The sequence below is a fragment of the Macaca nemestrina genome, chromosome 4 (genome assembly GCF_043159975.1).
Source record: "Macaca nemestrina isolate mMacNem1 chromosome 4, mMacNem.hap1, whole genome shotgun sequence".
Taxonomy (NCBI): Eukaryota; Metazoa; Chordata; class Mammalia; order Primates; family Cercopithecidae; genus Macaca; species Macaca nemestrina.
In genome coordinates, this window is record NC_092128.1 from 162475344 (window position 1) to 162500408 (window position 25065).

At 34.7% G+C, this 25065-nt stretch overlaps 1 long non-coding RNA gene across 1 annotated transcript; it reads left to right on the forward strand.

The window, feature by feature from the left end:
- The first annotated feature begins 1107 nt into the window (after window positions 1–1107).
- On the forward strand, window positions 1108–23984 carry LOC139362978 (uncharacterized). Its single transcript, XR_011622719.1, has 3 exons — window positions 1108–1192; window positions 8720–8758; window positions 23577–23984. It is a non-coding gene; the product is annotated as an uncharacterized lncRNA (long non-coding RNA).
- The last annotated feature ends 1081 nt before the right edge of the window (window positions 23985–25065 follow it).

Consider the following 25065-nt stretch of genomic DNA (forward strand, 5'->3'; position numbering starts at 1 on the left):
TTAAATCTTTTTTTTTTTTTTTTTTTTTTTTTTTTTTTTTGAGTCTCACTCTGTCGCCCAGGCTGGAGTGCAGTGGCGCGATCTCTGCTCACTGCAAGCTCCGCCTCCCGGGTTCCCGCCATTCTCCTGCCCCGGCCTCCCGAGTAGCTGGGACTACAGGCGCCGCCACCCGGCCTGGCTAATTTTTTGTATTTTTAGTAGAGCTGGGGTTTCACCATGTTAGCCAGTCCGGTCTGGAACTCCTGACCTCAGGTGGTCCACCAGCCTCGGCCTCCCAAAGTGCTGAGATTATAGGCGTGAGCCACTGCGCCCAGACGGATTGCATTATTAACACAGGACAACGTTATAGTAACATGCTTCAGCCTTGGGTGCACTCAATAAATTCTAGCCATTTATATCTGTATATTTACTTTAAAAAATATAGAATTCTAAAAATGTCATTATTTTCATTAATTTAGAGATGAAGAATACAAACCTCAAAGAATCCTTTAATAAAACATTTATCACTTCCTGAGCAAAGAGTAAGGAAAAATATTATCAACTGAATTTCGATGACATAAAATAAAATAAAGCTTTTTATTTAAAAAAATATATAAAATTATTATTATACATAATCTAACAAAGTTTGACTATTTTGTAAGATATTTGAAGTTTTTTAAAGTGATAATCATTAGATTATACCTAGATAATATGAAATATATTATACCTTTAAAAATTGGACTTGTACCCCCTAAAATTTTAAAATAGTATATATGGAGCATTTCTGTTGAATTTCACAATGAGGGTCATTAACATATTGTGTGCATTCTTTTTCCCCATCTTTATAATGTTTTATGATTCCGTTTTATATGTGCTCTTACATGTATGTTTGTATTTTTAATTGGTAGCTTATAAATCTCTGGCTTTTTTGACAAGCATAATGAAAGATGTGCTCCAGCAAAGAAGAATATAATACAAATGAGATTAAACCAAGGGCTGCACGTGACAGTGGATCTATGCAGAATATGTGTAATTGGGGATCCCGAAATGATTGTATAAAGAAACCACATTTGGATTTCGGTGTTACAGATCCGATGAGCAAACAATCCAATTAGAAGTTAGAGGCCTGTAGATTCCAGGTGGAGGACTTTGGGATGGGGTAGAGGAGAGAATAGAACTGCTGTTCTTGAACATTAAAACACATTGTTTTAAGGCAAGTAGTAGAACTGTTGTTTACTTTTATAAAATTAATGATTACTACATAGAAAAACATGTAAGCATAAACGATGAAAAAAATTAGTACGACAAAAAATAAAGAGCGATAAATCAAAAGTGCAATTGTGTTGTTAGATGGTGAAACCCTGTCTCTACTAAAAATACAAAAAAAATAGCCAGACATTGGGGCAGGCTCCTATAATCCCAGCTACTCGGGAGTCTGAAGCAGGAGAATCGCTTGAACCTGGGAATGGGAAGGTCGCAGTGAGTCGAGATCTTGCTATTGCCCTCCAGTCTAGGCAACAAGGGCAAAACTCTGTCTCAAATAAATAAATGAATAAATAAATAAATAAATTAATTAATTAATAAAGCAGTCTCAATAATTCTTTTACATTGGTACTAAAAATATTCACATTTATAGATAAGGAACTGGCTTAGACATACACAAATTCAGTATTTTATTTAAGGTCACATACATTGTGTTTAGAAGTTACTAGGTAAGTGATAATTTATTAATACTGATACCAAAACAATTACTTAGTTTTAACACATAAATTTGCTAAAAGCCTTATAATTTTTTACCACAATCATATTTATTAAAATGTGTCTTACATTCAAAAGATAAAGTCAACTTTATTCTTACCTGAATGTTACATTTTTTCTAGAGTGATACAAAGATAATAATAAGACATTTTATTTTAATTTTCCTTATGTCAGTGCAAGCATAAATTGTTAAAATAATAATTCCTTTAGCCAAATATTATAACTGAACACTTATTTTAATAACTTGAACTAGGATGTAGTCTTCATCATAATATGCTATTAAGTTTATACAAAATTTAATCTAATTTGTAAGTTAACACTAGTTATTCTGTTTTATGTTTAAAGTTGTCATCTTTTCTCATGGTTATTTTTATTTCTTTATTAATAATAAGAAAGAGACCTGATGTAATATACTATTTCTTATGTAGAGAACTTTTAAGGAAGATAAGAGAAATAAAATTTGCATCCTGCTATTTGTATAAAGTTATGAGATATATGATAATTATATGTTACAAACAAGTGCATACTTGCGGAAATAAATACATCACAAAGGTGAATGAAATAGAATTTTACTCTTTGGCATGATACATTATGTGTCAAGGTCATAATGAGATATACAGCCACAGGATGGAAGGAATCTTGGTCTCCAAGTAGATTTTGTAGGAAAAAGAAATAGTCAAACACCTGTACTATTTAGTCAAGGAGATTTTCTCATTGTTTGAAAACATGTATTGTGTAATCTGACTAAAGCATGTTCAACAAATTAAGCGTTCTCCACCAAACTAAATATTCTTATGACCTGTTAAAATATCTACTGAATCTATGTTAAAGATTTTCAGTATACGCATCAAACTTTCTGACTCCAACAAAGACAGCTTCAAAGTTTTGCTATTTTTGTTCCAATTTGAGAGATCAATTTAATCATATAAACACATATCATATATTTAATTATTTTACATTAAGTTGAAATCACTGAAATCAAGTTAGATCATCCTGTAAACAAAATATATAATCAATTGCTTAAAGTCTGAAATGTAGTTTGTTAGAAAGACACTTTTTTTTTAGAAAACAAATAATGAAATCTACATTTGAGATTTCTATTCCCTAGCTAAAAGAACTAGTCTCAAGATATTTGCAAACTTCAACTGTCTTCTGTTTGACTTATTTCTCTCTCTCCAGCCGTATCTTTTTTGTTTAATCTGATAGAATTTCATTGAATTCACAAAACCGTAGTTAGAAAACAAGTGACCTTTATGAATTGTCTGGCATTTTGGTGCAGAGAGTGACGATTTTTAAAATATAATTCTATCATATGTTCATTCTTTAATTTCATTTTCTTCCCTTTATAAGATAAAATTTAAATGATGCAAAATGGTCAGAGTTTTAAAATGTCTTTTTTCTTCCCTCGCTTTGAATTCCAAGATAAATCTGTTTCAGCAAAAATAACTCTAACATTTTTATCTATCCCTTTTACTTATTTGGCTTGATAATTTTCAAGTTAGATAAGAAAATCAGATTAGTTTTATTTGAATAACAAAATAATATTTACAAAAATATAACTTATCATATACATCATAATGAATGTGTACAGGTAATGTACAGTTTTATATGTTTCTTCATCCAATGGTCAGAAAATTATGAAAGTCATCTTGCATTTTGTTCAGCCATCTTGAATTTTGTATGCTTTCTGTTCTGTAACTGCACATCTGGCTTTCTTATGATTAATTTTGGAAGCAGGAACAGACCCAGGAAGCAGAAAAATAGGCTTTGAGAGCCTCAGTGTGCTTTCTTGTCTGGATTGACAATAAAATTCAAAGGGAATTTTCTAATGAATCCTAGGAAACATTTAAATAGATAAAAATAAATTAGCAAATGGCATTAAATCCTGCTGTGCTTTCACTGATAGACAAGAGATATATTTTAAAGCAGCAATAACAATTTCATACAATGCATTATTTCTCATTAAAACCAAAAAAGTACATATATATATATATATATATATATATATATATATATATATAGGAGCCTCATGATTAAATTTGAATTCAAAGAACAGGTCAAAGTAATATAAAAGAATGAAAAGAAGAAATAAATCAGACGGGCAAAAGAATATACAAAGAAACACATTAATAGAAAAAGACAAACAATATAAATGACATGAGAAAGATCAGAAAACCAGAAAGCAAAGTCAGCAAAATAATGACTGAGGACTGAAAGGAACACACAAAGTTGAAAGATGTACTGTCTCCACCTCCAACACCACTCTCCCCGGATAACCACCTCTGCACTTACCTCCAATACATCCGCCACCATCATCAAAAATAACTAACAGTATGAAAACTACTAGCACCACCTCCAACACAACCACCAACAGCACCAACACTAAAAATGCCACCATAATGACAGTCTCATAAAAGCATATTCCAAATTACACTTCCCTTGCCTCTATAATGTGGCCCTGAATTTCTTCATTTTTATCACTAACATTTAAAGAGCTTGTGTTATGTGTGAGGGATTGTAGTAAATACTGATGGCACTTAATCTGAACTCTTAGATTTACCATCTAGTGATTTAAGAAAAAAACCACTAAAGGCAAACAAATAACCCATCTAACAAGTCTTAGACGGAATAGAAATTCAACAGCTTCAATTGAGATAGGAACTCTCTGTGCCCATGCATGTGTATATATACGTGTGTGTGTCTGTGTGTGTGTGTCTATGTTTCAAAAGTCACAGAGATAAAAAATAAGCTTTTAATTTCTATAATGTATCAGCACTGTAGAGGAAAATGGGCATACAGTATGCGACAAAACAGAGAATCCCTTTCGGAAAAGGAGGAGATCAAATACTTTTCCATTAATTTAAATGTAGCTATATAGAAATGCTTACAAATCAAAAGGCTCAAACTAGACATATGAGTCTCCATAAGAAAATATCCAGGCCGGGCACAGTGGCTCATGCCTATAATTCCAGCACTTTGGGAGGCCGAGACGGGTGGATCACCCAAGGTCAGGAGTTCGAGACCACCCTACCCAACATGGAGAAACCCTATCTCTAATAAAAATACAAAAATTAGCTGGGCATGGTGGCAGGCACCTGTAATTCCAGCTACTCAGGAGGCTGTGGCAGGAGAATCGCTTGAATCCAGGAGGCAGAGGTTTCAGTGAACTTAGATCTCGCTGCTGCACTCCAGCCTGGGCGACAGACAGAGACTTCATCTCAAAAAAAAAAAAAAAAAAAGTATCTCCCAGTGTAATAAAGCGTAACTAAGGTTCAAAAGTACCAAAGGAGATCATGGAGTCAAAAGTTAAGAAAAGTCTGTGGGCGTCTACAGAAAAATAAACTCAGCGTCCTGGTAAGATGTGGCTAGAAAGAAAAGTAAAAGCCAGGTTATACTAACCTTGAGGTCTATTTGAAGCATGATGGATTTTGTTTTGAGAGGAATAAAATACATTATTTTGAGTAAAAATATTTTTTAGATATGCAATGTTAACTCTTTTCCACTATATTTTTATTTTATTTCACTAATATCTTTGATAATTTTCCTATATTTTCTTATCTTTGTGGAGGGTCTATTACTTCCTATTTTGAAAGTTTTAGCAAAAAATGAAGTCTCATTAGTGAGCTGATAAGATTATAAAGCTAAAATGTTTCTCTTTCTGCTTATGCTACTACAGCCACCTATTCACTGGAATATGGATTTAGTTGTAAATTACAATTAAAAGCAAGTATGTAAACCTCTTAACATAATGAGTGATAACTATCACAAGTTTGGAATTCCAAAGTAAAATGACTTTCCATCTAAAACTTTATAATCTAACAATAATCAGATAACCATTATAATGAATAAAGGCATTGTTATACATTCAAGGGCCCAGCAATTTTAGTTCCTGAGAATCATTTTTGAAAAGCTGTAGCAAAACAGTCTTCAACAAAAAAAAGGTAAAAAAAAACGAAGAAAGCAATCTGTGAGATCTGTGGGCAGAAAATTTAACCAACTCAAAGAGATACAGGACAGTTGTCACTAAGAAGAAACATGGAATTGGTGAATTATTTAATGTGTGTTTTTTCTCTTTTCTCTTAGCAGAGAAGTGTTCTAATTTTCTAACTCTACAGAAATTTTCAAATTAATCAGTGTCATATAAAAGAAAGCATTTTTTAAAGAACAAGTAAATTATTAATTGAGTAAAAGAGAACATTATGCAATTCAGGAAATGGAGTCGTAAGTGACTTTATTATTTACAATATTTGTACAATAATAATAAAAATACTGAAAGTTGTTTCACACAGAGTTTCTACTGTAAAGGTATTGGAAAAATAAAAGAGAGAGTATTTGCAGTGGTATTGTGAGGTGATATCATAGGATACCTAAATTTTCTTCTCCTATAAATTCTATCACTAGATAGCATTAAACAATTTAAAATAAGGAGAAGTTAACATTTTGAGCACATTAGACAGATAAAAATAAGTAAATGACATAGGAAAAATTTAAAAGTTAAAATTTCTTTAGTCTGACAAATCAAGAATAACCATGTATGCCAAGGAAACTATTTTTGTAATAAGTCCTATAGTATTTTTTGGCTATTTAAGCAGTATTTTTAAGCATTTTATTTTTAATTTTAAATTTATAAGAACATATTTAATATGAAGTAATTATACATTTAGAAGTTGAAGAAAAGTATTATCTCTATTTACAAAATAAAAAGCAGAGAAAACTTACGTGACTACTACCCAGGTTTATTCATCTTTGCTGATAAGACAAACAAATGAGAAACAAAAAAGGAAAGTTTGTTTGCCCGACTTGAGTGTCTAATTTCATTGACTATGTGTTGTTTTTTTTTTTAAATTATAACTGAAAAATGTTGAATTAAAATGAGGAGTCCTGGGTGTTTTTTTCCTTAAGGTACCATAGAAGTGTTGATGATTAATGTAAATATAGTTAAGCGCACACACACACAGACACACACACACACACACATACACACATACATGCACATTATACTTCCATTGATTTAAAGTATATAGTTAGAGAAATTAGCTGCATGACTTACTGAAATTTGTTTTTTATTGCTTTGCATTGCATCAATTATCTTCATAACATTAGATGTGAATTAGTTTGATTAGTTTGATGAAATGTTCAGATTGAGACACCTCAGGCATAAATCAAAATGGATTTAATTTAATTTCCATGTGTGAGTTGATTAGAATGATATTGCAGCTAAACTTATGTAGATGAACTAGAATTTACACTGTTTTTATTATTACTTGAATAGCATTTTTAGAAAACCTAATCACCAAAAAAATATTAAGTAACATTTAAAGAGCACAATTTCCGTATATCTACTGATGGAACTCCTTGATTTATTTGAAGAATGTGTTCTAATGCTCTCATGTTTTAAATTTGACATTTTTAGCATTGTTTCTGTATACTTGTTCTATGACAGTGTGTATATACCCTATGATAATACAAATTACAAAGTTGCAAGTGAAAATATTTCCAAATACAAGAAAATAGATCAGATTTCAGGTATTATCAGTGTTTGACCATGGTAATGTTTAAAATGCTCATTTATTTCATTTTTATTCTTAAAAATCAAAATAATATATTCTAAACAAACCTAGGATTTCAATTTGCATTAGCTAAGTAATGGAAGTAATCTTGGGAAACATTCTTTACCCTAAAGAAAATCATCATAGTGAAGATTTTCAGGATAATTTGAAGTTCCCAGAAGGCGATAAAGGTGTATTTTTTTCCTAACTCTTAACTCTCTTCCTAGACCATAGGGCAGAAAATAAACATCCATGAATATAATTATAAGGTCTATCAAGAGAATAAATAATATATTTGCAATAAATTTAAATATTCTAAACCATGAGAGAGGTTGTTATGTAACTGTTTAATTCTAAGTCATTATAGGCAATTATTTTTTAACAAAGATCTATTTAGAAGAATAAAGATATGTTCTTCCTGAGTGTAAATATAGCACAAGTTCAGTTTCTATCCACATAATGCTCCCAGTCATATCTCTCAAGGGATTTTCATCTTAATGATAAAATGCTAATTTATAATATGTATTCTTTCTTTATGAAGCAGCTCTATGACCTAATCCCTAAGAATTTTAATTAGAACAAGGCAACTTTTATTTTTCAAAATGAGGAAAATTGTGTATTCAGTGACAACATAACTAATGCTATCTTTGTTCCTGTTTGCTCTGTGTGTGTGTATGTGAGTGTGTGTGTATGTGTTTTGGTTGTTTATTTCAATGCTATTGTAATTCAATTTTTAAATTCAGATAAGTAGTAATTCAATAACAAATCATTGAATATGATAGATAGTAGTTTCATATAATTTTATCCAATGTATTCACTTGCCTATGGGTAGAGTTATTATTATGTAGTAGACAAATCTGTACATGAGAAACACTGCCCTAAAAAATCTATAAAATATCTTAATAGCAATTTTAATTTCATAAAATATTTTTACATATAATGTAGTTATTCTAGCAATTAAAATCAATTTCTTTTTTAATTTAGATCAACAGTTGATAATTCTGAAATCCTTTTCATAGATCAATATTTAGAAAAATAAAGGAGTTGGTTTAATTCCCTTATATATATTTACACTTTCCCTTTTACTGACTGGAGGCAAATTATAAGCAGAATCATTATATCTGATGACTACTGAAAAGTTAGACCCACTCTGATGTATAAGTCTCCACTGAGACTTAAATGTTTCCCTACTAGTCAGTAGAGAAATCTAATTTTAACTCAAATCTTTGTAAGTAATTAGGTTATGATGTATCAAAGTGAATATGTTGGGTAAGGTAGGTTAGTTCTTCAGAATCAAGTTTCTAATGAAAATATCTATGAAAATATACAGATAATAAAAATTAGCAATGGTTTCAAATGTTAAAGGTAAGAATGCCTGACTCTAAACTGATGTAGCTAGTTTTATTTTGTTTTGTTTTGTTTTGTTTTAACAGCATCATCTATGAAAACAACAGGAGCATCAAATAACACTGGTATGATTTTCATTCCCAACTTTAGGACAGTAAAATGTCACTCACTTGAGTGACAGATGATTGGCAAGGATAACAAATCCATCAGAAAGTCCCATTAGAGTTCTACAACCGGCAACAGTCAGACTTCATTTAACTTCAACATATTAGCCACATTAAATTCTCATAGTCTTATGAACTTAATAGTTCATTAATCTGTTGAGCACAGCTCTATTTCGATGTGAAGTATGGGGATCCAAACATGAAACAGGCACCGATTCTGTCCTCGAGGATCTCAGAGGTTAATGGAGGAGACAGACACCTCTTTAACTGGATTTTAGTATTATGTGATGAATGAAATAATAGGAACATGTATAAAATAGAGCAGAGAAGGACAAAAGGGATATTTAGAGAGTTAGATAAATGTGTTTGTTTTTTACCATGACAATAGCAATTATAAATATAAATACAAGAGTAATCATAATACATTGGATACTTAAAATCTTTTGTTAGATCCAAAAGCTAGAGGTACTTAAAAACATGCTTTATCATTATGGATAGTACAGAGAAAGTGAACCCTTAAGCTTTTGCTAGACACTTAATATTCAATGAGGAACACAAAATTATCTAAATCAAAGATATTTATTTTTCATATTACTGGGATGTTAAGATTACAGAATGACGTTAGTAATTCAATGGATATTTTTAACGGATTTCATATGTTAATAGTGTGAAAACTTGACTTACATAGGAATTATGATAGAAATAGAAAGTATTTCAGTTGTAAATGAGGCAAGTACCTGAAAGCCTTGGTGGTAGGTACTTGTAGAATGATGGTGTCACATTTCCAGTTGCCATGTTGGAGATCTTAGATTGGATGAGTAGCACTGTCACATAACTGATATGTAGTCTTTACAATGTCAATTATTCATTTTCTGGGTCTCTCTACCTACGTTTGAAGTCATATATTTCTCCATATAATTCTGAGAAATAAAGATCAATGCTTGTTGAACACATATAGCTAGATTCTGGTACACAATGGGTTCTTAATAAGTTTACATTGACTTGAATTATGATAAAACTCTACTAGGTCTATATATTTGGATTTGCAATTAAGTGGAAAGACATATATTTTAAATTTTACACACATTTCAAATAACATTTATTCATTTTTGTGTTATGCATATTCACATATTGAAAACAAGTGAAAAGTACTTGGTCGTTGTATTTATTTTAGTGTACTGAAACTAGAATTAACCAAATTTCACCATGCAAAGTTTTCCATTTTTAATAGGCAACAATTAGTGCATATAATGTAAAAACCTATTGTATCACTTATATTTCTTTTATTACATGATTATTAACTCATAGAAATTAGATAAAAGAGAATATTATATTTGCATTTTGCTGTGGTTTAAAACATCCTCCCAAACTCATATTGAATTTTAATTGATATTGTGATAGGATTAAAACACAAAGTCATTAAGGGGTGATTAGTCTTTGAATGTTCCACCCTTATAAGTATATTAATGTTGCTATTTTAAGAATGTGTTGTCGTAAAAGTGAATTTGGCATTCTTTCTCCCCTTCTCTCTCATGCTTTCCTTCTCTTCTGCTGTCCAACATGGGATGACAAAGCACAATGGCCCTTAATGGGCAGTGCCACACTTTTGGACTTCTCGACCTCTAGAACCAGGAGCCAATTACGTTTTTATTGTTCATAAATTACCTACTCTGTGATAGTCTGTTACAGCAGCAGAAAATGGACTAAGACGCTGGTCTTCCTGGGTTTTTTGTTTTCCTTACAATTTACTAAAAGTTAACAGAAATGATCAGGTTAGGGAAAAATAGAACACAGCTAATTTGTATTCAGACATGTTCTTATGTTTCTGCTTTCATTGCAGAAAGTTTAACAAAGTTTTGACAGATAGAGTTATATGCCGTGGTTGAAGTCACAATAACTCTCTCTGCTAAGCAAATTTAACAATGTCAATGTCTTATCCTGCCCAGCTCAACAGATGCAATAACATCCTAAAATGAATTTAGTCATTTTATTTCAAATGAGAAGTTTTGAATCATATCTATTCTCCTGAAGTTGTTGAATCTTCCTTTAATTTGAAACTTCATTTTTTTATTATACTTTAAGTTCTGGGGTACATGTGCAGAATGTACAGGTTTGTTACAAAGGTATACACATGCCCATGGTGGTTTGCTGCACCCATCAATCCATCACTACATTAGGTATTTCTCCTAATGTTATCCCTCCCATAGCTCCCCATTAGGTACCAATGTGTGATGTTCCCCTCCCTGTGTCCATGTGTTCTCACTCACTTATGAGTGAGAACATGAAGTGTTTGGTTTTCTGTTCTTGTGTTAGTTTTCTGAGAATGATGGTTTCCCATGTCATCCATGACCCTGCAAAGGATATGAACCCATCAGTTTTTATGACTGCATAATATTCCATGGTGTATATGTGCCACATTTTCTTTATTCATTCTATCATTGATGGGCATTAGGGTTGGTCCCAAGTCTTAAGTGTTCCTATTTCTCCACATCCTATCCAGCATCTGTTGTTTCCTGGCTTTTTAATAATGGCCATTCCAGCTGGCATGAGATGGTGTCTCATTGCGGTTTTGATTTGCATTTCTCTAATGACCAGTGATGATGAGCTTTTTTTCCATGTGTTTGTTGGCTGCATAAATGTCTTCTTTTTAAAAGTGTCTGTTCATATCCTTCACCCACTTTTTGATGGGGTTGTTTTTCTCTTGTAAATTTGTTTAAATTCTTTGTAGATTCTGGATATTAGCCCTTTGTCAGATGGATAGATCCCAAAAATTTTCTCCCATCCTGTAGGTTGCCTGTTCACTCTGATGATTTGCTGTGCAGAAGCTTTTTAGTTTAATTAGCTCCCATTTGTCAATTTTGACTTTTGTCATCATTGCTTTTGGTGTTTTAGTCATGAAGTCTTTGCCTGTGCCTATGTCCTGAATGGTATTGCCTTGGTTATCTTCTGGGTTTTTATTTAGGTTCTACGTTTAAGTCTTTAGTCCATTTTGAGTTAATTTCTGTATAAGGTGTAAGGAAAGGATCCAGCTTCAGCTTTCTGCATATGGCTAGCCAGTTTTCCCAACACCATTTATTAAATAGGGAATTATTTTTTCTTGAATTTTTATTTAAGTTAGCATACTTTTTTTTAATGCTATTGTATTATTCTAAGATAAATCAAGCATATTAAAATTTATGTGACTAACTTCTCTCAAATCAAGATAGGTGAAAGCTGCAGTAAAGCATAGTTAGGTGTTGAATTCATTTTTGAATCAATTTGAGAGGTTGAACAACTGTTCTTTCCAACGTTATGAAACTTATTCTAAATTTTTCATTTGATATTACAGGTGGATCTCATGATTTATCAATTTATAATTTTCTTAAAGTGTGTATGGATTACATCAGAGAGATTTCCAGCATATAATCAATTTCCTTGGAATTAACTTCTCGATTTTTCCATGAAGTAAAGACTTTTGTTTTACCAAAAATATCCGTAAAATAATAAAATAAAAGGATTAACCCATTCTTCGTCCAAGTGGAAAACATTAACACAACATTTTCAGAATTTGATACCTATTAGAATCCAAGCTCATATATCTAGAATGTTCTCTTTACACTGCCCTAATCTTCAAGAGAACTTTACACATTCATTTTAAGACTTTTCAGTTTTAACTATTCTTAACTACCACATTTTTTTCTATATATTTTCACTGCTAAAATAAATGTTACCTATTTTACTTTCTTACATATAAACAACTTAATTTGCTTAATTCATTTATTTTCATAACTTTTACCTCTTTTTAAGAGTGGATTTTGGTTTTAAACAATAAGTCTTGGTAATACTTTTCTTCACACACGATGCCTGTATAGCACTATTAATAACTTGAGATAATAACTTGGTTGCTCTATTATGATCATTATTCCTAATCCCTTATGGAACCATTAAAAATGTTTGAAAAGATAAAAAATTTATTTGGTGAGGTTGAGTAAAACATAATAAACTTTTTAGTGAAGAGATGCATCCAAGTTTGACTATGAGGCTATCAACTTTTCCAGTATTTCTAATCTACCAAAAAAAGACACAGTGTGTTTAAATTTTATTGAATGAGAGGTGTAATTCTACAACTGCCGTTACTTGCTAAACTACGCTTCACTTGTGAAAAGGCAACTGCTAGTGATACAGAATCAGGGCAGGGAAATGCTGGGAGGAGAAGGGAGGGTCCCTGGTGAGGGCTCCACCCCAGGCCTATACCCACAGACCTAGGTGACTACAGGTACTCTTGTCTTTGGGCCCAAATGTTGCATTTCCCAAGACCACCCTGGCCCACCACACCCCTATCCTGTGTCTATGAAAACCTCAAGACCCTAGCGCGCACACACATAGCAGCTGGACATTGAGAGGAACACACTATTGAAGAAGACACAAGAGGCTGGACATCAAGAGGAATGCATCAGCCTTAAGAGCACACTGACAGATGCTGGCAGGCCAACAGGCCATTGACCAGAGGAATGACAAAATATTTGGCCTGGGCGGTCAGAGGACAGTCCGGCTGCTAAGTGGCTTGATACCAGGGGAATACCATGTTCCCACTCTGTCTCCCTTCTGGCTCCCCCATCTACTGAGAGCTACTTCCACTTAATAAAACCTTGCACTCATTCTGCAAGGCCATGTGTGATCCTATTCTTTTAGTACACCAAGGCAAGGAACCCTGGGATACAGAAAGTCCTCTGTTCTTGCAATAAGGCAGGGGGTCTAATTGAGCTGATTAACACGAGCCAGTTATGGTTGGCAAAACTAAAACTGCACCCTATAACACACACTCACTGGGGCTTCAGGAGCTATAAACATTCACCCCTAGACGCTGACATGGGGTAAGAGCCCCAGAGCCTGCCCGTTTGTATGCTCCCCCTAGAGGTTTGAGCAGCGGGGTACCGAAAAAACAAGCCACACCCCAATTGCCTGCCTTGAGAGGGGGAAAGGGATCTTTTCTCATTTCTCTAATAGTTGTAGAATACAATGGTAATGTGAATAGATTCAAAACTGAGTATTTTTTTTTAAGAGTTGAAGAGAGTAAAATGTTTAAAATGCAAAGAGCAACATTCTTCTCATTATAGCTTTGAGTGCTGTAGGAGAGTTGTTGACATTCCTTTAACAGATTAAAGATCTATATTAAATATTAGTCATAGAGGAGTAGTAGAGTCATATTTTATTTCTGACACAGAATGCACCAGTAAACCAGGAACACAATATGCACAAGGGGGTGGTGAGTGCTCTCGGATGTCAAAAGGGTACTGTATTCCTCCCTTTTCATGCTCCTGATAAAGACATACCTGAGACTGGGCAATTTACAAAACAAAGAACTTTAACTGGAGTTACAGTTCCACGTGACTAGGGAAGTCTCACAATCATGGTAGAAGGCAAGGAGGAGCAAGTCACGTCTTACATAGATGGTAGCAAGCAAAGAGAGGTTGTTCAGGAAAACTCCCCTGTATAATAACCCATCAGATCTCAAGAGACTTGCTCACTATCACGAGAACAGCATGGGAAAGACTTGCCCCTGTGATTCAATTACCTTCCACTGGGTCACTCCCACAACAAATGGGAATTAAAGATGAGATTTGGATGGGGACACAGCCAAACTATATCTCTCCAGCCCTGGTCCCTTCCATACCTCATGTCCTCACATTTCAAAACCAATCATGCCTTCCCAACAGTCACCCAAAGTCTTAACTCATTTCAGCATTAACTCAAAAGTCCATACAGTCCAAAGTCCCATCTGAGACAAGACAAGCCTCTTCTGCCTGTGAGCCTGTAAAATCAAAAGTAAGTTAGTTACTTCCTAGAGACAATGGGGGTACAGGCATTGGATAAACATAGCCATTCCAAATGGGAGTCATTGGCCAAAACAAAGGGGTTACATGTCCCACACAAGTCCAAAATCCAGCAGGACAGTCAAATCTTAAAGCTCCAAAATGATCTCCTTTGACTCCATGTCTCACATCCAGGTCAAGCTGATGCAAGAGGAGGGTACCCATGATTTTAGGCAGTTCCACCATTGTGGTTCTGGAGGATAGAGCCTCCCTCCCAGCTGCTTGCATGGGTTGGTGTTGAGTGTCTGTGGCTTCTCCAGGCACACAGTGCAAGCTGTAGGTGGATCTACGATTCTGGGATCTGGAGGACAGTGACCCACTTCTCACAGCTCCACTAGGCAGTGCTCCAGTAGGGACTCTGTGTGGTGGCTCCAACCCCACATTTCCCTTCCTCACTGCCCTGTCAGAGGTTCTCCATGAGAACCCTGCCCCTGCAGCAAACTTTTGCCTGGACATCAAGGCATCTCCACAGATCTAGGTTCCCAAACCTCAATTCTTGACTATTGTGTACCCACAGGCTCAACACCACGTGGAAGCTGCCAAGGCTTGGGGCTTGCACCCTCTGAAACCATGGCCCGAGCTGTACCTTGGCCCCTTTTAGTCACGGCTGGAGTGGCTGGGATGCAGGGCACCAAGACCCTAAGCTGAGCATAGCATGGGGACCCTGACCTTGGCTCACAGAACCATTTTTTTCTCCTACATTTCTGGGTCTGTGATGGGAGGGGCTGCTGTGAAGACCTCTGACATGCTCTGGAGACATTTTCCCCATTGTCTTGAGGATTAAGACTGGGCTTCTAGTTACTTATGCAAATTTCTGCAGCTGGCTTGAATTTCACCTCAGAAAATGGGATTTTCTTTTCTATCACATTGTCAGGCTGCAAATTTTCCAAACTTTTATGCTCTGTTTCCCTTTTAAAACTGAATGCCTTTAACAACACCCAAGTCACTTCTTGAGTGCTTTACTGCTTAGAAATTTCTTCCGCCAGATACCCTAAATCATCTCTTTCAAGTTCAAAGTTCCACAAATCTCTAGGGCAGGGGAAAAATGCTTCCAGTCTCTGCTAAAACATAATGGGAGTCACCTCTGCTCTAGTTCCCAACAAGTCCCTATTCTCCATCTGAGGCCACCTCAGCCTGGACCTTATTGTCCATATCACTATTAGCCATTTTTTTCAAAGTCATTCAACAAGTCTCTAGGACATTCCAAACTGTCCTACATTTTCCTGTCTTCTTCTGAGTCCTCCAAATTGTTCCAACCTCTGCCTGTTACCTAATTCCAAAGTCACTTCCACATTTTTGGGTATCTTTTTAGCAATGCCCCACTCTACTGGTACCAATTTACTGTATTAGTCCATTTTCACGTTGCTGATAAAGATACACCCGAGACTGGGCAATCGTCCAAAAAAAAAAAAAAGAGGTTTAATTGGACTTACAGTTCCACATGGCTGGGGAAGCCTCACAATCATGGTGGAAGCCAAGGAGGAGCAAGTCATGCCTTAAATGGATGGCCGCAAGCAAAAAGAGCTTGTGCAGGAAAACTTCCCATTATAGTAACCATCAGATCTTGTGAGTCTTACTCACTATCATGAGAAAAGCACAGGAAAGATCTGCCCCCATGATCCAGTTACTTCCACATCATGGTCTCTTCCACATCATGTGGGAATTAAAGATGAGATTTGAGTGGGGACACAGCCAAATCATATCAGGTACATTTCTCAAGGAAGGGCATGGCTGACAACTAGAGGTTATTTCCTAGGAACTCCTTTCAAAGAAAGGATTTAGTAAACATCTCCACTTGGATATGGCAAATTAGCTCAGACCTCACACACACAAAAAAAAAATCAGAAAAAAGGTGTATTGCTTCAGAGATTCATGCAAAGAAATATGTGGTCCTTCCAGTGAGAAGAAATCAGTTCCCCACAGACCTTACAGCTTTATCTGAATATAGTTTTGTCTGAATACAAGTGAGAGTTCATTAATGGAGGGGTCTTGTACAGAGAATTGTAGCCATATAATTGTGCAGTGGAAGCAGTTAGTTGTGCTTATGGTGATGTGTGAAACTTGGGACATTTGAGAGAGTGAATAAATCCTAGAGCAATTTAGTGATCAGGTAATCTAGCACTCAAACTAAACTCTAGGAACTATTACAATTAATGATTATGATGGAACAATTAAAAAAAAAATCCCAGAAGTATCCTGGGAAAGCTGTAATCTATATGAACTCTAAATTTGAAACATGGTTTCTTCAATGCAACGTTTAAACCAGAGTAATCTTTATGAATTCATTAAAAGATATGTGTAGCAAACCAGCCCAGGAAACTTCTAAACATAGCACACACTTACTTTTGTCTTTAGAATGATATAGCCCCAAACTAGTTGCTATAGTCCAGATGTTTGTCCCATTGAAATGTTATGTTGAATTTTGTCCCCACTGTTGGAGGCAGAGCCTAATGGTAGGTCTTTGGATCATGGAGTTGGATACTTCATGAATAGAATAAGTTCTCCATAAGTCAGGTGGTGAGTGAATTCTCTTTCTATGTGTTCATGTGAGAGCTGGTTATTAAAAAAATTCTGGAACTTCTCTCCCCTCTCTCTCTTGTTTTTTTCTTTCCCCATGTGATTTCTGTACTCTGGCTCCCTTTCACCTTCTGCCATGAGAAGAAGCACTGGAGGCCCCCACCAGAAGCCAAACAGATGTCACTGCCATACTTCTTGTACAACTTGCCAAACCAGGAGCCTAATAAAACTGACAGAAAATGTCCTTCTGGAATATTGCTTAGCTGCTGTTGCCTCTCACATGTGTGGAAAAATGAACACTCTGATACTCAAAATAGTGGATGGCAATTAGATTGGTATTCAAGTCTTGATAAGGAACTGGGAGAAATTCTTTTCTTTTTTTTTTTAAGATGGAGTCTCTCTCTGTCGCCCAGGCTGGAGTGCAGTGGCCGATCTCAGCTCACTGCAAGCTCCGCCTCCCGGGTTTACGCCATTCTCCTGCCTCAGCCTCCCGAGTAGCTGGGACTACAGGCGCCGCCACCTCGCCCGGCTAGTTTTTTTTTTTTTTGTATTTTTTAGTAGAGACGGGGTTTCACCGTGTTAGCCAGAATGGTCTCCATCTCCTGATCTCGTGATCCGCCCGTCTCGGCCTCCCAAAGTGCTGGGATTACAGGCTTGAGCCACCGCGCCCGGCCGGAACTGGGAGAAATTCTACTAGTCAATGGCAAAGGACTCTAACATTACATAATGGATCTATTAGAATAGCTTTCAGTTTAAATATCGCTATAGAAAGGTAGCGGAGTGACAAGGTAGTACATCCAGCCAACATTTTAAAATACTAGAGAACTAGAATGAAACATATCACCTCAAACCAGAATATTGAATGTTACAACAAAATAAAAGAAGTGGCCAGTTCACTTTGGTAGTGGGGAACTACTGGGAGAAGAAACATGAGCAAAAGGAAACTGAGACACAAGATATTTCTTCAAAGAGATGATGAAATTTCCAAATCTTAGAGCTGGTTTGGCATATAAAATTTCACCAGGGAAGTGGGTGTTTTTCTCCAAGCAATAATTTTTAGTCTACATCATTCAACCCTGATGACTCAAGTATCAAAATATATGGTCAAAAGAATGACTTCACATATGGGAGATGGATAACTCAGGGCACAGGGAGCTCTTAGCTTTCAATTTCAGGCAACCTAATTGTAGATACTGAGAAATATAACTGACAGTTGTATTGACTTAATATAAACTACACATGGTTTGGGAAAAAATTTGCATTGTGGTTTTATGCTCCTTGTTGAGTGAACACTGTAGTAAACTCTAAATCTACTCTTTTTGCAGGAGTGCAGTTAGTTTTAAGTGATACCATTTTTTTTTAAAGACCTAAAATTTCAATAAGGAAATTATTTGACAATAATTTATCTACTGCATCCCCTACCACCACTCTTGGCTACAACATGCAGCAATTAGCTTGGTACTTTTCCAGAAATTATTGAAAATAATATATACACACACATACACACACACATATATATATATACACACACATATATATTTTTAAAATTATATGTTATATATACATATTTTAAAGTGTGTATCTGTGTTTGTGGGAGAGGTTGTCTTTGTAGTTTTGGGCTGCTATAGCAAACACAGGATAAACTGGGTGACTTATAAATGAGATAAATGTATTTTTCATAGTCCTGGAGGCTAGGAAATCCAAAAATAAGGCACTGTCAGACTCAGCATCTGGTCAGAGCACTCTTTCTGTTTCATAGACGGCCGTGTTTTCACTGTGTCCTCACATGGCAAAGAATGAGGGATGACTCTTTGACCACTTTCATAAAGAGCACTAACCCAATTCATGAGGAATCCACCTGTATGAATTAATCACGTCCCCAAAGTTTCATTTCCAAATACCATCACATGGAGGATTAGGTTTTGACATACACATTTTAGGGGAACACATACATTCAGTCTTTAACAGGAATTTTAATAAAGTCAAAGAAAGAAATTGACTTGTTTTAATGTAATAAAGCACAAAGGTATTCTGAAAGGCTTTTCATCTCGATTTTTCAAAACTTTATTTCCTTACTGTGGTATAGAAGACTGACCAAGAAGGGCTATTTTCCTTCACCCTTCACCCATTACTCCAACGGGCAGTGCCTGAAAAATAATAATCTGCATGAGAACCAGTGAAAAAGGAGTACATTCTGAGGATAAGGCAGTGGAGATTTAAAGTAAGGAATTAACAACAGTGAAAAAAAGAGAGAAAATGTTATTATTTTGTTTTTCTAAGGAGAAAATTATATAAACTGATCAGATAAAATTGGATACAGAAATGCAGAAATGTCAGTATCTCTCTTGCACCATCTGCTGTGAGGCACATGTGCTCTATTAAAAAGATTTCTTAGTAATAAAGTATATCTTCTCACCCTTTTGTATGCTAAGGTCTTATATAGTAAAAATGTGACACATAGGTACCTGGACATAAAATTTCATTTTCAATTTATTTGAACTCTAGTATTGGTAAGTATAAAGGACATTAAGTTGGAGGATATCGCATTACAAACATGGTTTGAGTGCTTGCCTGCTAAATGCAGTGGGAATGCAGGCTCAGTTGTTAAGTATTTAAATATATCTAAAATACACCATCTATTTAAAGTCTAGTGTTTACTTTTCAACCTCGGCAAATGTTTGCTCTAATGAATTGTAATACCTTTACGTTTCCCTACTTCTTTAATTCAGTTGTCTAGGGAGGTCATAAGCTGTTTATAAATATGAAGTCTTTTGTGAATATCCAGAATCACCAAAGCATGAGCAAAAGCAAAAATGAAAACACAATTTAATTTGTCAAGCATGCTTTTTTAACAATCCATGAATATTGCAGGATAAATTTAATCTTACTCTTAAAGTAAATGAATAACTACAATTAATTTTGCAGTTGTTTAAGTAGTCTTAGGCATTTAGTTATTTTCTGTGAAATTACATTTAAAATATAACTTTGGAAAAGTTATTTCAAATGTAATTCATGTATTATAATAAATTGAGAACTCATGCCATTTTGGAAAACTGTAGATAAATGATATCAACTTTGATTTATTCTTCTTATGGAAAGACCTAGTTCATATTTCATTTTGTGTTTTTTGTTATACTTTGAAGTTTAATTTATACCTTATATTTTAGCTAAAAAGCTTTGGTTGTAGATAAAATACATTCTTAAGAAATAGATTCTGTCTGGTTCCAAAAGCTTTTATTTACGGTAAATCTTTTTTATTATTATTATACTTTAAGTTCTAGGGTACCTGCGCACAAGGTACAGGTTTGTTACATAGGTATACATGTGCCATGTTGGTTTGCTGCACCCATCAGCTCATCATTTACATTAGTTATTTATCCTAATGCTATCTCCCCCAGCCCCCGACCCCCGACAGGCCCCGGTGTGTGATGTTCCCCTCCCTGTTACAAGTGATCTCATTGCTCAATTCCCACCAATGAGTGAGAACATGCAGTGTTTGGTTTTCTATCCTTGTGATAGTTTGCTTAGAACGATGGTTTCCAAGCTTCATCCATGTCCTGATGACCAGGGGGTCATCAGAGAAATGCAAATCAAAACCACAATGAGATACCATCTCATACCAGTTACAATGGCAACCATTAAAAAGTCAGGAAACAATAGATGCTGGAGAGCATGTGGAAAAATAGGAATGCTTTTACACTGTTGATGGGAGTGTAAATTAATTATACCATTGTGGAAGACACTGTGGCAATTCCTCAAGGATCTAGAACTAGAAATACCATTTGACCCAGCGATCCCATTACTGGGTATATACCCAAAGGATTATTTATGGTAATTCTTAATTTATTATTTTATTAAGAAGCAGCTGCTTTAATACAAAAACACATGTCATTTTTAGTGTTAAGAAATATGTGACAATGTCTTAAGTATTGAATTATAATAAATACGATTTTAATTTTAAAATCTCATGTTTGAAGCTTATTTACTGTGTGTACTTTAAATATATATCTGTTAACTTATCTTTTATCATATTTGAGGATTTTTTAAATTGGAAGTTTATTTTTATGAAGACAGTCAATATTTGTTTTTATATTGTAGACACTGAAATACATACAAATAGACACTATTCACCACTAAAGTTTTTAAAATATACTTCTGTGGTTCTTAAACATCTCAACCTGGTGGCCATTACCTTTGACATCTGTAATATATTTCTAGAATTGCTGGAAGCTACTTCCCATTTGAACGATTCTCTTTCTTGGAGTTTCTTCTTTTCTGAGCCTGTCTACCATATAATTTCACCTTGAACTTTTATTAATATACCTTACTTTGCTTCCTTAGATGGATAGCATAGGTTTGAACATTTCCTGTTGTTGGAATTTCTTGTTTGATTTGATACGTGACTTTCTGTTTTTATTTCTAAAACACCCCTATATTTAATTTTTAGAAACCTACTCTGGTCCCTTTTTGGAAAAGATGGATGTTTGTTTCACTCTTCTCTCTTAAATGCATCTGAAAGGGGTGGGGCACTTACAGGTATTCATGTGTAAACAGTAGATATTATTCATTTATGGCATACAAAGAATCTTCTTGTTGATTAGGATGTATAGTTCAGTCAGGTTAATCCTAGTTCACAAGCTAGAAATTACACTTGGAATAGCTTTTTGAGTAAATATATATCTTGTTGAGTAAATATGGCTATTAGGAACTAGACTTGAGGTCTAGAAAACAAAATTGTTTTACTCTTTTATCTACTTTCACTAGATCGTGCTGCTATTCCAAAGGCATTTTTTATGATTTTGAATAAAAGTCATGTATTAACATGTTTAAAATACAAGATGAGAAAGATTCAAAATGTAATCAAGCAGTAAAAAATTTTACACTGCTTGCTTAGTGAAATAACTAGAGCTTGAGGTTTCTTTCTCAATCACTTTTTAATAAAAAAGCTGTGTTTTATAAAATTTATTTTTTTCTTCCATTCTTTAGTGTGACAATTTTGGTGTAACATTTCCAAGTTTTGAACACATGAGTATTAGTGTGTTCTCTGTGAATTCATTTGTGTGACCTAGAAATACAGTTTTTCAATATTAATTTATTAACAAAATTAACAAATGTATAGCTACCTAGAGTATAATGTATTGAGGTGTTTTTTTTTTGAGATGGCGTCTGGCTCTGTCGCCCAGGCTGGAGTGCAGTGGCGCCATCTCGGCTCACTGCAAGCTCCGCCTCCCGGGTTCCCGCCATTCTCCTGCCTCAGCCTCCCGTGTAGCTGGGACTACAGGCGCCACCACCACGCCCGGCTAAGTTTTTGTTTTTTTGTTTTTTTTTTTTTTACTTTTATTTTTAGTAGAGACAGGGTTTCACCGTGTTGGCCAGGATGGTCTCGATCTCCTGACCTCGTGATCTGCCTGTCTCGGACTCCCAAGTGCTGGGATTACAGGCGTGAGCCACCATGCTGGGTCGAGGCTACTGTACTTTTAACTGTACATGAAAAACTTTATAGAAGTTGGATTCATTAAATTATGATAGAATACTCCATAAATGCATAGTATACTAGATATTTCTGTTTTACTTTAGTTATGACATTAACGCTTGATCTTATTAATATAGGCAGTAAGAATATTTTTTAAGGTTCAGAATACTGCTTTTAAGATAATAAACTATATATTTTGGTATTTTAATTTGTAAGTTATATTTTTACTCCCAATAACTATAGTTTATCATTTCAAAAGATAATGAGATTTTAACTGTGTGAATACAAATTTTATCAGCTGAAATTTAACCCAGCTTAATGCTAAAATGTAAAATTGAATTGATTTTGGCGGATGACAATGTTTGGTAAACTAAAAATTCTCAAGTGTTCAATGATAAATAATTTCTCCTTCCAAGTAAAACTGAAAGATTATATAGTTGTATTTTTATGTAAAACTAGTTTGGCGGCCGGGCGCAGTGGCTCAAGCCTGTAATCCCAGGACTTTGGGAGCCGAGATGGGCGGATTACGGGGTCAGGAGATCGAGACCTTCCTGGCTAACACAGTGAAACCCCGTCTCTACTAAAAAATACAAAAAATTAACCTGGCGTGGTGGCGGCGCCTGTGGTCCCAGCTACTCGGGAGGCTGAGGCAGGAGAATGGCGGGAACCCTGGAGGTGGAGCTTGCAGTGAGCCGAGATGGCGCCACTGCACTCCAGCCTGGGCGACAGAGGGAGACTCCATCTCAAAAAACAAACAAACAAACAAAAATAGTTTGGCAACGAAAAATTATTTTTTCACAAAATCATCTATTATAATATTTTAAGTATATGTAGATATATACATATATTTGAAGTTTCTGTTATTAATCTAAATAATTTTATTCTTATGATGATTACATATGTTAAATAAACTTCACCATTTTTCTTTTGTTTTAAGAATTTCTTCTTGGAACCACCAGTTGAATATAAGAAGTTCGATAAAAAGCAGACTAAAATCCCTCTCACAAAGACATCTATTCTGAAACCAAACTCAAGATCCCCCAAACAATCTTCTATTAGGTGTCATACAGGTGGTGAATGAAGATGACTGTTTATTTCTAAAACTGCAGACCAACATTAAGTTGTCTAGGGTCTTTGACACCCAAATTTTGTCCCATCCCGTGTATAAGATGACTGCCCAATTATCAGCCAACTGGCAATGAAACTTCTGCAAAACCAAAAGTCTCTTGGGATTTTCCTCTGAACATTGCTATTGTCAGAGACACAACCACATAACTTCTGCCTGAAAAGTACAATCTTTTAGCACTCCAGCATTTGAAGGCAAAGCAAATAAACCTCAGAGGCTTTCTAATTTTAGCCACTCTCGTGTACTCTTTATTCCAGTATTATCATAATAGGGAAGTAGATGGACTAAGATTCTATCAACCTCAAAACTCTACATTTTGATGTTTTTGTAAACATATTTCTTGATACTATGAAACTTAGTTTCTTATCAATGTGGACAGTTATTCTTGAATTTTGCCCAACAACCAAATAAATGAATCTTTATTTTATTGCCTTTCTAATTATCAAGGCAAATTTTAAATAGTTATCATAAAATGCTATATCCCTTTCCTAAAACGTATCGGTAAAAATGTATTGGAAACAGTTTGGAAGGAGATACAAATCAGCTTTAGTATAGCTGCAAGATCCTGGTCCCAAGTGAAAACTCACTGACCCAGCATAGTAACCACATCAGCTCAGGCTAATATTAGACTTCAAACTCAAATGAGTCTGGCTGAACTAGTTCACTGCATATTCTAACCTTTTCTTTGTATATAAATTAGAATATTTGAAAAGACTTTAAAGTTAAAAGCAAACAGCTCTATGTTTTAAGGAAAGAACAGTGATTTGGCAAATAGTTTAAATCAAAGCTAAAGTTAATATTTTGGTTGATGCCAATATATGCTCGTATAAGCATGACCAAAATTTTACATCATAGAAATGAAGATTTTTTTATCATATGAGAAAATAAATGTGCAGTGAATGTGTCACAGACAAACTTAAAAAGCATTTTGTTTATTTATATATCTGCATATTAAAAACTTAAGCTCTAACGTGTTTTCAATGTGAGCTGATTTCCATGTTACTTTAATAGGTTCTAATATTTTATTTGCAGCTTATTATAAAAGTTGTGTGTTCGGTTAAAATAAAAGTGCTGTTCTTAGATCAGAGAGATACACATGTTACATGCACCTGAGTATCCACTGACCCTCTCAAAGAAAGAACCCATAATAGCCTACTAAGATGATATTCTTATGTCCTATTTTAACTTAAAGAATATGGTTTCATCAAATCATTTTAAACAGTTTCAAACTCAAATACAGTATGACACATTTTCAGTTGAGGTATTATAAAAATAAATATATCAAATTTTAACACTGAAT